Below are 14,474 nucleotides of genomic sequence, written 5' to 3'. Positions count from 1 at the left end.
TTCTTTGGGTCTTCCTCTAATGAAGCTTTAACACATTCCCAGCATATTGTAATTGCTTATATTGCCCCTCCTACTCCATATTTGAGGACAAATCTATTAGAGGATAAGGGTTTATACTTTCTAATTGAATTTAGGAGTTCTCTGCCATATTTGACAGCAATTTATGTTGGAGAGTTTTAAGGAAAAGATTGTGTAGACAAAATTGCCCCTCAAAAAATTACTTTCTGTCTCTCCTAACGGCACAAGTACACGGAGTGACCAAAGCGGTACAGATTTATTTATTCAGTGACATTTTTTGTTAATAAAAAAGTTTAGTGACCAAAACTGGCACCTGGCAATAGTTTAGTGATATTTCACGCAATTTGCTCTTTAATAAATTAGATAACACAAATAAGTAACAAAACTGCACTAATGATCACAAGATTCAACAAAACAGACTAGTCATCTCTTTTGATATAATGTTTGCTATGATTCTTGTTATTTTGAACAGAATAAATTTTCAAAATTTACCTTTTTTCCCTCCATTCTCCTTTACTAATATCTAACAATTGAATAATTATAGCACTAATTAACTATTAGTAACTAGTTAACAAAAATAACTATTGAAAATTTATTTAATGATGAACAATGACTTGTATTTACAAAATAACATCAATTACCTAATGGAGGAAGGAGGGAAAAAAAAGACAGAATTTGAAAATTTTTCTGTTCAAAATCACAAGAATCATAGCAAACATTGTTTTAAAAGAGATAACTAGTCTGTTTTGTTGAATTTTATGATCATTAGTGTAGTTTTATTGCTTATTTGTGTTGTCTAATTTATTAAATGTGAACTTTTTGAGCGATAAAATGTGTGTATTGATTATTTCTAACTTTTAATTATTTTTATTTTTTACTAATATAACTTATATACATGCATAAAGGGTATTTATGGAATTAAAGTTTCATCTCTCTTCTTAAAGTACTTTTTTAATGTTACTTTTTCTAATTGGACTAATTTTGTTATCAAAACCTTAACCTCAGGAGTGGTTTGTGTAATTTTACAAATTTTAAAAGAGGCTAGTGAAATTGTTAGAAATCTTAGGGGAGGTTTCTAAAATTATACCTATTATATATCACTTCTTGAAATGCAATAGAAACTCTCGCGTGGCAGGATTTCAACATCGAGAATCTATTTTCAAGGATAAAATACTTTGAATAGTCTGTGAAAGCAACAGAGTATGCATAGTTATTAAATCTGACCCGACCTGGTGGTTGAACCGGTCAAACCGATGGATCAGCCATAAATTGGATCGATTTAGTAATTGCATTCGCTTTAAACCATTTGACTTGGATGGTCGAACCAGTAACCCGTTAAATTTGGCGATTTTTTTTATTAACCTGACGTGTTTACGAAATTTTTCTCAAATTACTTTTTATCCAATTTTTTAATTTGACTAGCTACACCAACATGAGTATTGTCATTTTTTTTATAATTAGATGAGAAAAATTGAAAAGGGATTTGGGAATTAGAATTTCTTTCTTTCTTTGACACTTAGATTTATCATTTATATTTGTGTATAATATTAATATGAATTCATGAACTAAGGAATGCGTATGTGTATGGTTTGTGTGTATGAATTATGAACTATGAATAAGTTATGACTTGTTAACATTTAAGAATTTCTGTACTTATATTATAATTTATATGTTTATTTAATTATATTATAATTTTTTTATTATAAAGTGTGACCCAACAGTTCAACCAGTTACCCACCGATTGAACCACTAATCCGCTAACCTGGTCCTCCTGCCGGGTTGATGTTTGGGTTGGTTTTAATAACTATGAGAGTATGATAGTACAACAGAGACCTAGCATAGTCACGTCACCATATGTGATTGAAATCAGCCCACTCACATGTGGCAGTTTTTTCTTTGGTGCACCCTCAATGATTGATGTGATTAACTTGCTCATCCAACACAGCCCAAAACAAGAGAATATTAACACAACCATCTAATACGACTAAATCAGAAAAAGGCAGTGGTGAAATCCTTCACTCCTTTCCTACACAAGATTTACAAAATTTCCAAAACATCCCTGGTATATTCTTGAAATTTTTAACCCAGAGATACTCTGTTCCTTGGATTCCAGTAAATGACGGAGCCAAGTAGGGGCTGAGGGAGGCCATGGCCCTCCTAAGTTTTAAAAATTTTAATTCATACTATATAAATATATGTGAAAATAAAGTTGGTCCTGTGACGCCCTCACTTCTCCTTAAGGCGAACCAAAGGGTATCGGCGGGACGCCTGGCCAACTCTCGCCAGGACTCGGTACAATTCTCGTTCAAGCTTAATACAATGATAACTAAAACGACAAGACAAAGTAAGAAAATGCAGATGCTTCTATATATAAATATTCAATCTTACATCACAACTTCAAAATACATTAATTTCCCAAAATATACCGCTGCCAGAAGATGTCTACTCGATTACATTTGAAACCCTAACACAAAAGTACATCCCAATGGTTTCTTCGAGTTTCACTCCAAGTCCGTTCCTGTTAAGGAAAACAAATCTACGGGATGAGCAATTGCTCGTGAGGCCAAGAACACACATGCAAGCACGTTGTCCAAGTAACAATCCCAATTAACAAGTAAAACAATAATATTCAAGTAAATGACAATTCGAGCGAGAAAAGTAAACAGAAACAATTCAAGGATATAGGAGCTCTCAGGAGCTATTTTCCACTTGCACGATCAAGAACCTCCACGAATTGGCACTCCGTCAATCGGGTAAATTATAGTCCGTAGAACTTCACTTATCCTGTCCCCGTTCACCGTTACATACCCCTGTACCGGGCCCGCCTGTCTTTTGTTTGAGGCGATACTGCTCAAGTATGCCAAGCAAGACCTCTCAATAGGTCAATCTTATGTTTTCTCATGGCTCGCCAAGGAGCCCGACCAAACCCGTGCTGGCTCGAGTCCAAGGTTGGCCAGTGAGAATTGGGCGTCCCTCACGATTACAATTAAGAGTCGAGGAGATTCACTCCAATCGACTTATGCAGCCATAACATAAAATCACTTAAGCACTTCACTTAATTCACTTAACAAGTCACTTCAAGCAATTCAAGTATTTCATGTTCAGTAATTCAAGTACACTTCACTTAAATGAGAACGAGTGCGATAAAGTACATACTCGACTCAGCATTTTCAAAATATTCTATTATCAATAACAATTAACACGTAACACGTCTTTCACACACTTGACACTCACCAATCAAAAACAAGGAAGTAGTGCCCACTTGAGGGTTCAGGCGTCCACCGTGGGATTCTCTTGAAGGTCCTCTTGGGTGCCTGATCAATTAATAATTAACTATTACACACTATCGCTTAAGACCCCTAATTATCAAGAAAGATTGCACTCATGTACAATCAAAAAGATATCATGAAAATGAGCCTTAATTACTCATAAATCGAGACTCAAGAGTGGGGTTTAATAATACAAGGAAAAATCTGATTTTCATCTTTGAAATCAAGTTTAAACGGTCAAGCGATATCGAAAGGAAAAATGGAGAGTTCTAAAAACTTAATTTCCTTTAAATTCGGAAATTTCAGATTTGAGGTGCGATCTCTGAAAAATCATATCTCACTCTTGTAGATCCAAAATTGGGAAACTTGGTACCGTTAGAAACTAGTTCCGAAGTACTAAAAGTTCCTAAAAGACACTTTTCTGTGATTCTATAAGAAAGACACTCAAATTTCGGCATCAAGTTGCTGATTTGGACTCCCCGGACAGATTCAGGGTTAGTTTTTGACAAACTTTAAAAATTTGGCAAAATTCACAGAATGCGAACTAGCCCCTAAAATTTGGAACTCAATTAGAGTTATAATCAAAGTTTAAAACACCACAAACAGGAAAAGAATCGGAGTTTTGAGCGCCAAGATATAGCAGCTCAAAGTTGCTGAAAATTTCTCACTGAACAAGGATTTTCCAGATTTGAACATAAACTTTGGGACTTCAGTTGGGTATTGAAATGGACTTGGAATGGCACCAAATTTGGTAGTATTACCCTACCATATAAGTCTATTCCTCTGTCAAGTTTCATGCAAAAATTCGTACAGAAGGTCAGTTAACAAAGCCACTAAAGTTCCAAGAATTTCCAAGGCAAATCTTCCTTGTACTTTCGTTTTCCTTTTTTCTAACTTTTGGCCAATGAAATCAACTCAAATCCGGTTCATTTATGAAGAAAAGGTCTAAGAAACATCCAAAACATATTTGGTAGGTGATTGACACCAAAAGTTTCAAAATAATAAGTCCCAATTCGAGCTAAGCCATCGGCTAGCCCAAAATTAGGATTTTCTTTCTCTGGTGCAGGTTTGTAATTTGGCCATAACTCAGTCAATTCAACTTGGAATTGGACATGATTGGTGGCGTTGGAAACTATATTCATAGGGCTACAATTTCGAAGAGGAAATAGTTTTGAAATTTTGACCATAGCTAGCTCGAATTCAAGCAACAAGTCCCAGCACCTCATTGACTCTCTAGCAGAGTAACAAAACAGGACAGGTAATTTTGAAGAACTAGTACGGCTCACTCAAGTCGAATCAGGGGATGCATTTTATACCGTTAGAAAACTAAAAGTGTCTAGTTTCAAATGCCGCAAATGGCACTTGATTTTGACTTCGGAGCAAGGAGTTATGATTGTTTAAAGTTCGCTGCCAGAGTACCTCTGTACACGTTTTCCAGGTTTGAAGAATTTTTCGAAAATGCAACTTTTACCCAACCAAATCAAGTGATTTTTGGTGAAAACTTTCCACACAATCTATACAACATATCTACATCAAAATCAAGGCAATTTAACCACAAAAAAATTGAACCAAGGCCTCTGCACAAACAGGGCAGAATTCGGCCCTTCTTCCCTTTGGTTTCCTTTGAGTTTCTTTCCACTTTTTCAACATGTAACCACTAGTTTAACACTTAATCAACATAAATAGCATCCAAAATTATCATATCAGTCCAACATGTCTATTGTGGGATTTCATAGAGCCCACTCACATGATTTTCAACCAACCAAAGTTACCCACATGAAGCTACAAGCTTCCAAGTCCTATCTAACTTACAAGAATCAAGTTTAGAAGGTTAGATCATTCACTACCTCTTGGGTGTTGAAACTCAGAAATTTTGGTCACTAAGAAGCTCCAAGAAACCGTGGAAATGATGCTCTTCTCCTAGCCCAAGTGAAGCTCCAAGTTGTTTTGAGTTTGTGTGACCAATTTGAAGTGAAATGGATGGATGATTTGAGTGAGATGATGAAGGAATTTTTGCTCCTTCTTGCCTTGAGGGTTTAAGCTGCTTTGAGAGAGAAAAGAGAGAGATGGTGCTGATGCAAAGTTTCTTGGAGAAGCTTGGTAGGTGTAAGCTTTAAGTACACAAAAGTCAACTCTCCAATAGTGCACGTATGCGCGCATTTCGTGCCCGTTCCCTCTCGTGTTTGTTTCACTTGTGCACTAAACCTCTAATACACTTCCTTTAACACTATTATTATCCACTCTTAGTAGTCTGACAATAATTTCTAAAATCCTCCAATTAGTCACGCGCGCGAAAACGCGAACTTCCGACTTGTGCGCGATAAAGCGAAATTTCTAAGAAGTTTTTGTAACGATAATATAACTAACCAATATTAGGGTATTTAATCATAAAAATAACTATCTTAAGACTAACGCATGAGTTCTCAAATCTCCAAGATCACTGTACTCTCAAATCGAATATTGTCTCCAAACACGTATTTGCTAAATCTCACTAAACGAGCTTCCGAAAATTAAATTTATTAACGGGAAAAATATATGTAAATCATAGTTCCATGTAAATTGTTTTAAAAGGGTTGAAATAATTTATTCGAAGAAAATGGATAAATAAATAATTAATTAAACCAGTAAAATAAGATAAAAAAAAAAACTTTCGGGTCCTCACATGTCCTCCCTAATTTTTTACAATTTTATTTTATATTATGAGAGTTTATATATATATATATATATGAATTAGCTACAGTTGAATGAAATTTATTTTCTCCAAAAAAAGTTATTCATTTTTTATTATGCTAATTATTTAACTTTCAAAAATTAAACATATAATTTGATGATCCATAGTAAATTTACCCAATTTAATATATTATAATAAAAGACCCAATTCATAATTATCAATGGACTAAAACAAAAATAATTACCTTATTGGCCCACATACAAATATACAGTTTAGCCTAGTTGATTAGACTTGCGCTCACTCTTTCTGTATCAATTGCAATTACAGACTTGGCATTTTCAATTTTAAAGATAATCAAGACAAATTTTCGAAACAAGTTGGAAGATAATTTTTTGAATGATTGCCTAATTGTGTACATAGAAAAGGAAGTTATTAGAAAATTTAGCATTGATTCAATTATAGATGAATTTAGTTATATAAAAGAACATAAACCTTAATTTACTTTTAAGAAAAGAGGTTGAAATTTCAAGGTATATTAACATCACTTTTATCTTTTCAAAATTGAAAATAGTTATATTTATATTGAATAGTTATATTTTTTTCTTCATAGGTGACATATTGGAGCATCTTCTCATGATGTGCAACTTGAGTGGTTTGTGGTGTTATAAGATATTTAATCAAAGATAATTTCTTGCCTTAATTTTCATTATACTATGCTGCATATTTATGAAATAAACATATCTTTATAATTAAATTTAATATTTGATATTTTTAGATTTCATATATTTAAATAGATGAAAATTGTCTTGAACATAACATATTAAGATAGTTTTGTCACGAAAAATTGTGGTCCCCCCAAGAAAAAAAAATCTTGACTCCATCACTGGTTCCTGTAGACACCAAACAAAAAATTTTTTGTTGCTAATTCATTCATTTTTATTTTATTTTATCTATTTGTTTTATTTTATTATTATTGTTATTGTTATCTTTTATTTTAAAAACAAGGAAAAAAATAAGAAGAAAAAAAGAGAAAAGAAAAAGAAAAAAAGAAGAAGAGAAAAAGAAAAAAATCATCAAATTAAAAAAAAAATTTCTTGTTCTTCACGCGCGCGTGCTGTTTTCATCTTTCCATTCGTACCAGAAACAAGTACGAAGGAGGGGCTGGAATGGGAGGCCTCCAATTCAGATTTTCTGCCTTTCCTTTGTTCCCCCCAAGTATTATCAGTACAAGGCCACCTCACCCCTTAAGATTTATCAAGAAACATCTAGAAAAACAAAAAAAAAAAAAAGGTTCAATTGGCTCCAAATGAGCCAACAAAACTAGTTGCATCCTCACCTTTGATATGAGGGTTTGGGGGCTTTTTGTTTCATATAAAAGAGCTAAGAACGCAGCCATTAGGGTGAAGGGGAGTGAGGAGAGCAGCTGCAAAACAAAAAGGAAGAGAAAGAGGAGAATGGGAGAGGGAGAGAGAAGAAAAAAGGAGAGTAAAAATTTCTGGAAAAAACTTTGAGCCAGGGTTAGTGAATAGGCCTCCTTCTTGGCTCAAATAGGATCTCAATACTAGTCCTTTTGGTGTTCCTTTTGTTTCTGCACTGTCTATGCTTGTAGAGGTACAATTTTTGTGCAAAAAACTTTCGGAAAAAACATCTCCAAGACTGTTAAATCGAAGCCCAAAGTAGTGGGGTTGTCAGATCTTGAAATTTTGCAGCAAAGTTGGGTTGCTCCATTCTAAGGTTGGAATGCATTTTTCTTGAATTTCTCCATGTTTATCTGGTACCATAAAGTGCCAAAGGTAGTCCCTTTCATTCCTCTCCTTGTCATATAAGCATAAACCCACTCCGGATTGACGAAATCTTTGTTGCATTTTGTTCTCATTTTTTTCTTCTTTTGATGATTTTCTCTAGCTTAGGTTTCTGTTATAATCTTGTGTTATTTGGGTAATAAGATTGGGTGTTGACGATGAGATTTACATAACCCTGTGTTTTGAATATGAATCTTTTTTGGGAAATCGTTTGAGAATGGTTGCACGTTTGAAGGATTGTAGAAGTTGCAGATGAAAGCTTCGAGCAGATTGCATGAAGTTTTAGAAAAATTGCATTTTAACCCCAAAACTTTCACATAATTATATTTTAGCCCAAAACCTGGAAGAAATAAATCAAATCTCTCTTTTTCAAGCTTTAATCTTCTTTTGCATATTTTAATTTGTTTTTTAGTAAATTATTTCTGGATTTTAGGGCATAATTAAGGCTTAATAATTTTGATAGATTTAATGTCTTGTTGGGTTTAGTAAAGTAAGTTAGGATTTGGGTTAAGGGCTATTTTGATTGGGTTTTGGTAAATGGTTTGGTTTTATTTTTGGGTTATAGCATGGGGATTAGTCCCTCAAAACCCAGTATTTTGGTTGGACCAGGAGCTGGGTTAGCTCGCTTTTTTTCCTTTGGACTTTGGTTGGGTCAAGATGGTTTCAACCCATAAAAGAAATAAAGGCCTTGTTTCTTAAGAAACCCGAAACAAACATTGTAATCTAGTCCCTTTTCTTTTGAGTAATTTTATTGTGGCACTAAAACCTTTGGATTATTTCAATTAGTCCTTAATTTAATTGAAATTGGTCCCTAAACTTTATTTTTCTTTGATTTTGACTCCTAAATCTTTATGATAATTATAATTTGACCTAAAAAACTTTCTTGATTTTTACAATTAAATCCCTAACAGCTTTGATTCCTTAAATATAAGTTGTTTATCTTCTTTAATTGTTAATCATGCCTCATTTAAATGCATTTAATTAGTAAAATTTTAGGAGTTTTAGGGTTATTTATATTTCTTTATAGTAATGAAGTGAATTTGCTATATGTTTATGTTTTCTTTTAATTGTTAATTAAATTGGTACATTGACTATTTTGTTGATTTTTGAAGTATAAATAGGAAAATTCAATCTCATTTAATCACTACTTCAAAGGACGTACCTTCCAGTATTATTTTAAATCCTCTTATGTGTTCCTATATGCTCTTTATGTGTAATTGTATGTTTTGAATGTTTTTCTTGTATTTATTCATTTTATTTATTTTAAATTTTTATCTATTATATTTAATTTTTGATGATAATTTGGAGGGCATTTAAATGCGAAGTTGTAATAGATAGATGTTCAAAACATGTAGTTAGTTAAGCTATGTAATATATAGATTTTAATTTTACTAAAAATGTAATTAGTTAGATGAATGTAATAGTTAGATTATTATTTTTTCAAATTCCCCCTTTAGATTGTATTTAGAGGCCCAAATGTAATAGTTAGATCTTTATGTGCGTTTCTTTGCTTGTGTGCTTGCATGCTTGTATGCTTATGTGTTTATTCGCTTTCTTTAAGGTTTTGTTTGCTTATGTGTTATGTGCTCTATGTGCTTTATGTGTTTATTTGTTTTAATTATATTTTATATGATTTATTTATTTATAACAAATGCATGACATCACCACACTAGTCTAATGATAGTTGTAGTCTTTCTCCCCGATTTCTCACTAGTTCAACGCTAGTGAGAATGTATAGATGTGGATTAGTCCAATGCTAGACCCTTTAGGCCGTTTTCACATTAGATTCATACCTTATGTGGCATTTATTGCATTTTTTTTAGGTCATTTTCATTTGCATGATATTTTTCGTACTATTATTCCCTTATCCTCTATATGTTTGTACCATATCATTTAGAATTGCATCTTATTTTAGAAAATTAAAATAGGTTAGTTCATTTGCTTGACTAGATTAGGAGAGTTATCCTTCAAATATGATAAATGAACGAGTGGAGTTTCTTAGCCTTAGCACGCTCTTTCCCCCTCTATAAGAAGGAAAATTATGTCACGAATTTTAGTCTCCCGTACCCGTTATGTTGCATTCTTCTCTTTTAGATCATCTATATTTATATTATAATTTTTCTTTTCTTCAAGTCTCATCTTTTGCATATTCGTGACCTTTTCAAAGAATCACTTTTGGCATCGCAATTAATGTGATTTGTACCAACTAAATTTTGAATAAATATTTCAACTCTTCTGATACCCCTTAGGTCTAGATTTGCATCCATATAGGAAAATTTTTTACTAAATCTCGCAACTAGTTTTGACTAAGTTGAAAGGGTGTATTAGGTTTGAACCTACCAAATCTTTGCCTTCTCTTTCTTCAACCATTATTTCTGAACTCTTTTATCTTGTTTTCAAAAATCTGGAGTCATCTAAAAAGGGTTTTATTTATTTTATTATTTAAAAAATATATTTTGGGTGATTTGATACATCTAAATTCAATACCAAGTAATGACTCCTATTTTTTCTTAAAAACCCTTTTAGAGTTTAGACTACTATTTTGGATTCAAATCGTTGCATATTTTAAGTCCCATTTAGACTATTTTTCTTTATTTTTTAAAATAAAAAAAAAACTCATTTTTTCTAACACTAACCCTTTTCCTTATTTATTTATAAAAATCAAAAAATTATTTTTTAAACTATTATTTATTTTTCAAAAAATGGGCGCGACAGTTCCATTGACATGCTTTTTGTAGGGAGCTCTCAAATTCCGCATGACGAGAAAGTTCTCCATCAAAGAAGTATCATTTCTAAAATCAATCATGTCCAAGATAGGTAAAAACTATGGTAAATTCCTCAATTTATGTCGAATATATACTGAATAGATTTTCACTGCTCGTTGTCAAGACTGAACCATGATAAAGCGATATCTCTCCTATGTGATAAATTTGATTATGTAATTCTTCCTAATTAATCCTTTCCCATAAATCTTGTATAAATGTAATCCTTATACTTTACAAAAGAGGATGAATTAGAAAGAGTAAAATCCAATTCACAAAAATATTTGTATAAATTTAGCCTTTTTTCCTTCTAAATTTATAATACACTTAATTTTCATTCTTAATTTAATGAGATTATCAAAATTTAAAAGATAACATGAATAAAAATTTTTTTTATGAAAGTAATTGCTATTAATTAGAGACCAACATGTTCAATCTACAGTACAACCAGCTTGCAAGAACAAGATACTTAATTACATATTGATGCCTAACAATTAAGTAGAAAAGAAAAGCAGAACATAAATAAATATCAGCTTTGTTGATCTACGAAGTTTTATCATGTATCATCTGCAGCTGTGCATGCAATTCACACGATATGTTAGCTTAAACAATACTATTTGTGATTTTCATCATTTTTCCAATTGTAGCTTGTGGCTTTTTCTTCCTTACTTGTGTTTTTTTTTGGTGCAGAATTCCCTCGATCTTTGAATGATAGGAATCCTACTTTTTTGTTTTATGTGTTTTTAATGGGCTTCTCTTATATTTCTTACTCTAATACAGTTTAATTTTTGATATTGATAATTTTTTAAAAAAGTATTAGTTGTTTTATTTAGAATTGACGTACGTGTCTATTTTTTCCAACACAAGCACCCTTTCCAATGGCAAAGGAAATCATTATCAATTTTAAATCCATTACCTCTGTCTTAGTGGATTTATCACAATTAAATGATGTTCTAACTTGAGCTCTAATAGATCCTCCTAAACTTTCGAGTTTCGAACAAGACTATAGCATCCAACAAAATATGGCTGTCTTGAAGGATGTAGTAGCCACCACCAACAACATCTAAGATTGAAATAAATATGACGAAGATTAAAGATGGTAATAGGATGGAATAAAAATGCTTCCTATACTTAAGTTTGAATTTAGTTCAATTGCAAAATGGCATATTCTTGAATTAGTCTTTTCTTTCCAACCACTCTCTCAATTTCATCCATGCTTTCAATAGCATCTTAGGTTGCTAATTATTTGTTTCCAATGACCATTGAACTGAAGTCATTGAACTATCATGTCATCTTCAAGCCAGGGAAAGGAAGAAGATACATCTCTAATGCTTAATTCTTCCTTTGGAATAAACTTTGAAAGAAGGAACTAAATTATATCAATATCAACATTATTATCCTCATTGTCTTCTTTCGGACTTTGGTTATTCTTTTTCTTTTTTTTTTCCTTTTTGAAAAGTTATTTCGAACAAATTAGTTTGGAAGTAAATAATGCTCATAAGTTAAAATCTTCATTTTTAATCTTTAAATATACAAGTTAGTCAGGTCTAAGTCTAAACACTAAAATATCAATTTGATGGATAAATGATAAATTTAAAGGTGCAAAATCAAGTGAATATATATGAAAACACTGATTGATCACTTAAACCCTATAATATATATTTTGATAGGGATTAATCTTATATACACTATCACTATTAGATACATGTTACATGTGCAAAATTTACTCATATGTTGTCCATCCAATCATGATAGTGCGTACATTGACAATATATATAAAATTTACTCTTTTGACAGTACTTCGAACACCCCAAAACTAAAATTTCATGTGCATAATATACGTGATATTTTGATACAGAGTAACAGTTGTCAAGAGACAGCTCAATGATAATCTTTCCGTGGGAGAAAATGATGCATCCCTTGCTAGTTTGACAGGCGTGCATATTTCGTAAATTTCAGTTTTGTGCTAAAGAGTCTTTTGTTCTCATGTCTTATACATATTTAAATGTCTTAATTGTCTTCTACTATCAAGTTAATATCTTATAGAAATCAAAGTCAAAAATAAAAGCAACATCAGCATTTAAGTAAGATTTTGAGAAATTAACCTTATTCCTATGTTATGTAATAAATAAAGCATATAAAACTAGTTTAAAATTTTGATGATGCCAATGTCAAAAGACTAAAAAGTTTTCACGTAAAAATAAAGACGCACATGAATAAAGGGAGTTCTAAAGCAGTTGTTTGTAAGACAAATTAAGTGAAAATCCATCAAATGATTTCAATAATCACATAAACATAATAATTACTCTGTGATGCTTTACGAGTGGGAAAAAGTGCAACATCATTGATAGGTATCATTCTCAGATGTTATAGTAGATTTTACATACCACAAAATTGATGAGATATTATGATATTTTGGTCTTTTTTCCAAAATGCCTAAGCTATTATTCTTGCATTTGATCATTGTTATAATTACTCGTGCAAAAATAAATAATTAAATAAGCAGAGCATATGGAGTGAATGTTTTGAAGAAAGGAAAAAAGAAATTGACATAGATTGATTTGACAAGCCAAGCAGAATCTCTTGTGCTTGTGCATCAATTAATACAAGTCTCGATTGATTGTGCTATTGTGCTCAAGATTTTGCAAATTACAATAAGATATCTCCAACTGGAGTTGTCGAGGCATCATCTGTGCAGGGGCAGTACTTTGGAAGCTTCTACTTATCTCTAGTTTTGATTTGTATTTTAATCCGTGGTTTCTAATTTTATTCTCATTTGATGAGAATGAAACTCAAATTCAATATGCATTATAGAGATGAAAAAGCCACAATTCCAATTGGTGAAAAAAAATTTCGGCATGATGCTTTAAATATTTCATTAATATATATATTTAGAACTACACAACTACATGTATAAATGCAGAACACCGTATCATAACAATACTTAATGCTCTTCTGCATTTTCTAACTTATTCTGCTTTTGATGTAGCTAGTCTACCACCTATATTGCAAATCGAAATGTTCTTTTGCCTGTTGGATGAGAGTAAAACTCTACAATATAGGATCACCAATTTTATTTCCAATAGCAATTCAAAAACAACATGAATGTGGTCTGCCTTTCTCCGTAAAGTCGTGGTATACAAACTTATCAATGAGTTTGGGATCTGATTAGCACCAAAAGAGGAAAAAATCAATGAGTTGATGATATGGGGCTGTGCAAATAGAACATTGATAAGTTAATTTTACAAATTAAGGAGTGCATAGTGGTTAAATAAAAATTGTATATATGTTAAATTTCAACCTAACAAAAAGTTTTTACAAAGAAGAAGTAAATTACAAGGCAACCAAACAACTTGTAACATAGATCTTGGATCAAGGCAAAAATGAATGGCATAGGCAGAAAATAGGAACAATTAAGGCTAAAGCAATACCTCTAAATCTGACGTCGAGCAAATGGACCAATGGCCAAATAACCAACCGAGACACTCTTTTGCTGTTCATTCAGGCAACTCCTACTTTTATATTCTGTAGATGTAGATAAATGCAGCGAACAACTTAACACAGTTACGTTCCAGCAACGCAATTCTAGTAGAAACTAGAAAGGATATAGAAACTAAAGCGTCATCAATATAGGCTGGTGAAAAAACTATTCCTTTTTGTACAACAATTTTGCATTGTTTCTTCAATTGTACCTAGAATACTAATCAAAGGCTTTCGTAATGGTTTATTACATCTCATTGCGGCAACCGAATATTCTTTTTATCACTTAGGGTTATTTCAGCCTTTTAATCAAACTAATCTCCCAAGATTTTGTAGACCCTTGCCCCAAGGATATACAGCAAAATAGCACATGGAGGTCGATCACGGCAGTTGCTAGAAATTACCAAACTATGAAATCAGTCGGACTACCCGGGCGGGCCAGCAAATGAATATTAGTTTTACAAATTTTAAA

This window comes from Coffea arabica, chromosome 4e, assembly GCF_036785885.1.
Source record: "Coffea arabica cultivar ET-39 chromosome 4e, Coffea Arabica ET-39 HiFi, whole genome shotgun sequence".
In the NCBI taxonomy this organism is placed as follows: Eukaryota; Viridiplantae; Streptophyta; class Magnoliopsida; order Gentianales; family Rubiaceae; genus Coffea; species Coffea arabica.
Note: the sequence above shows the minus strand (reverse complement) of the source record.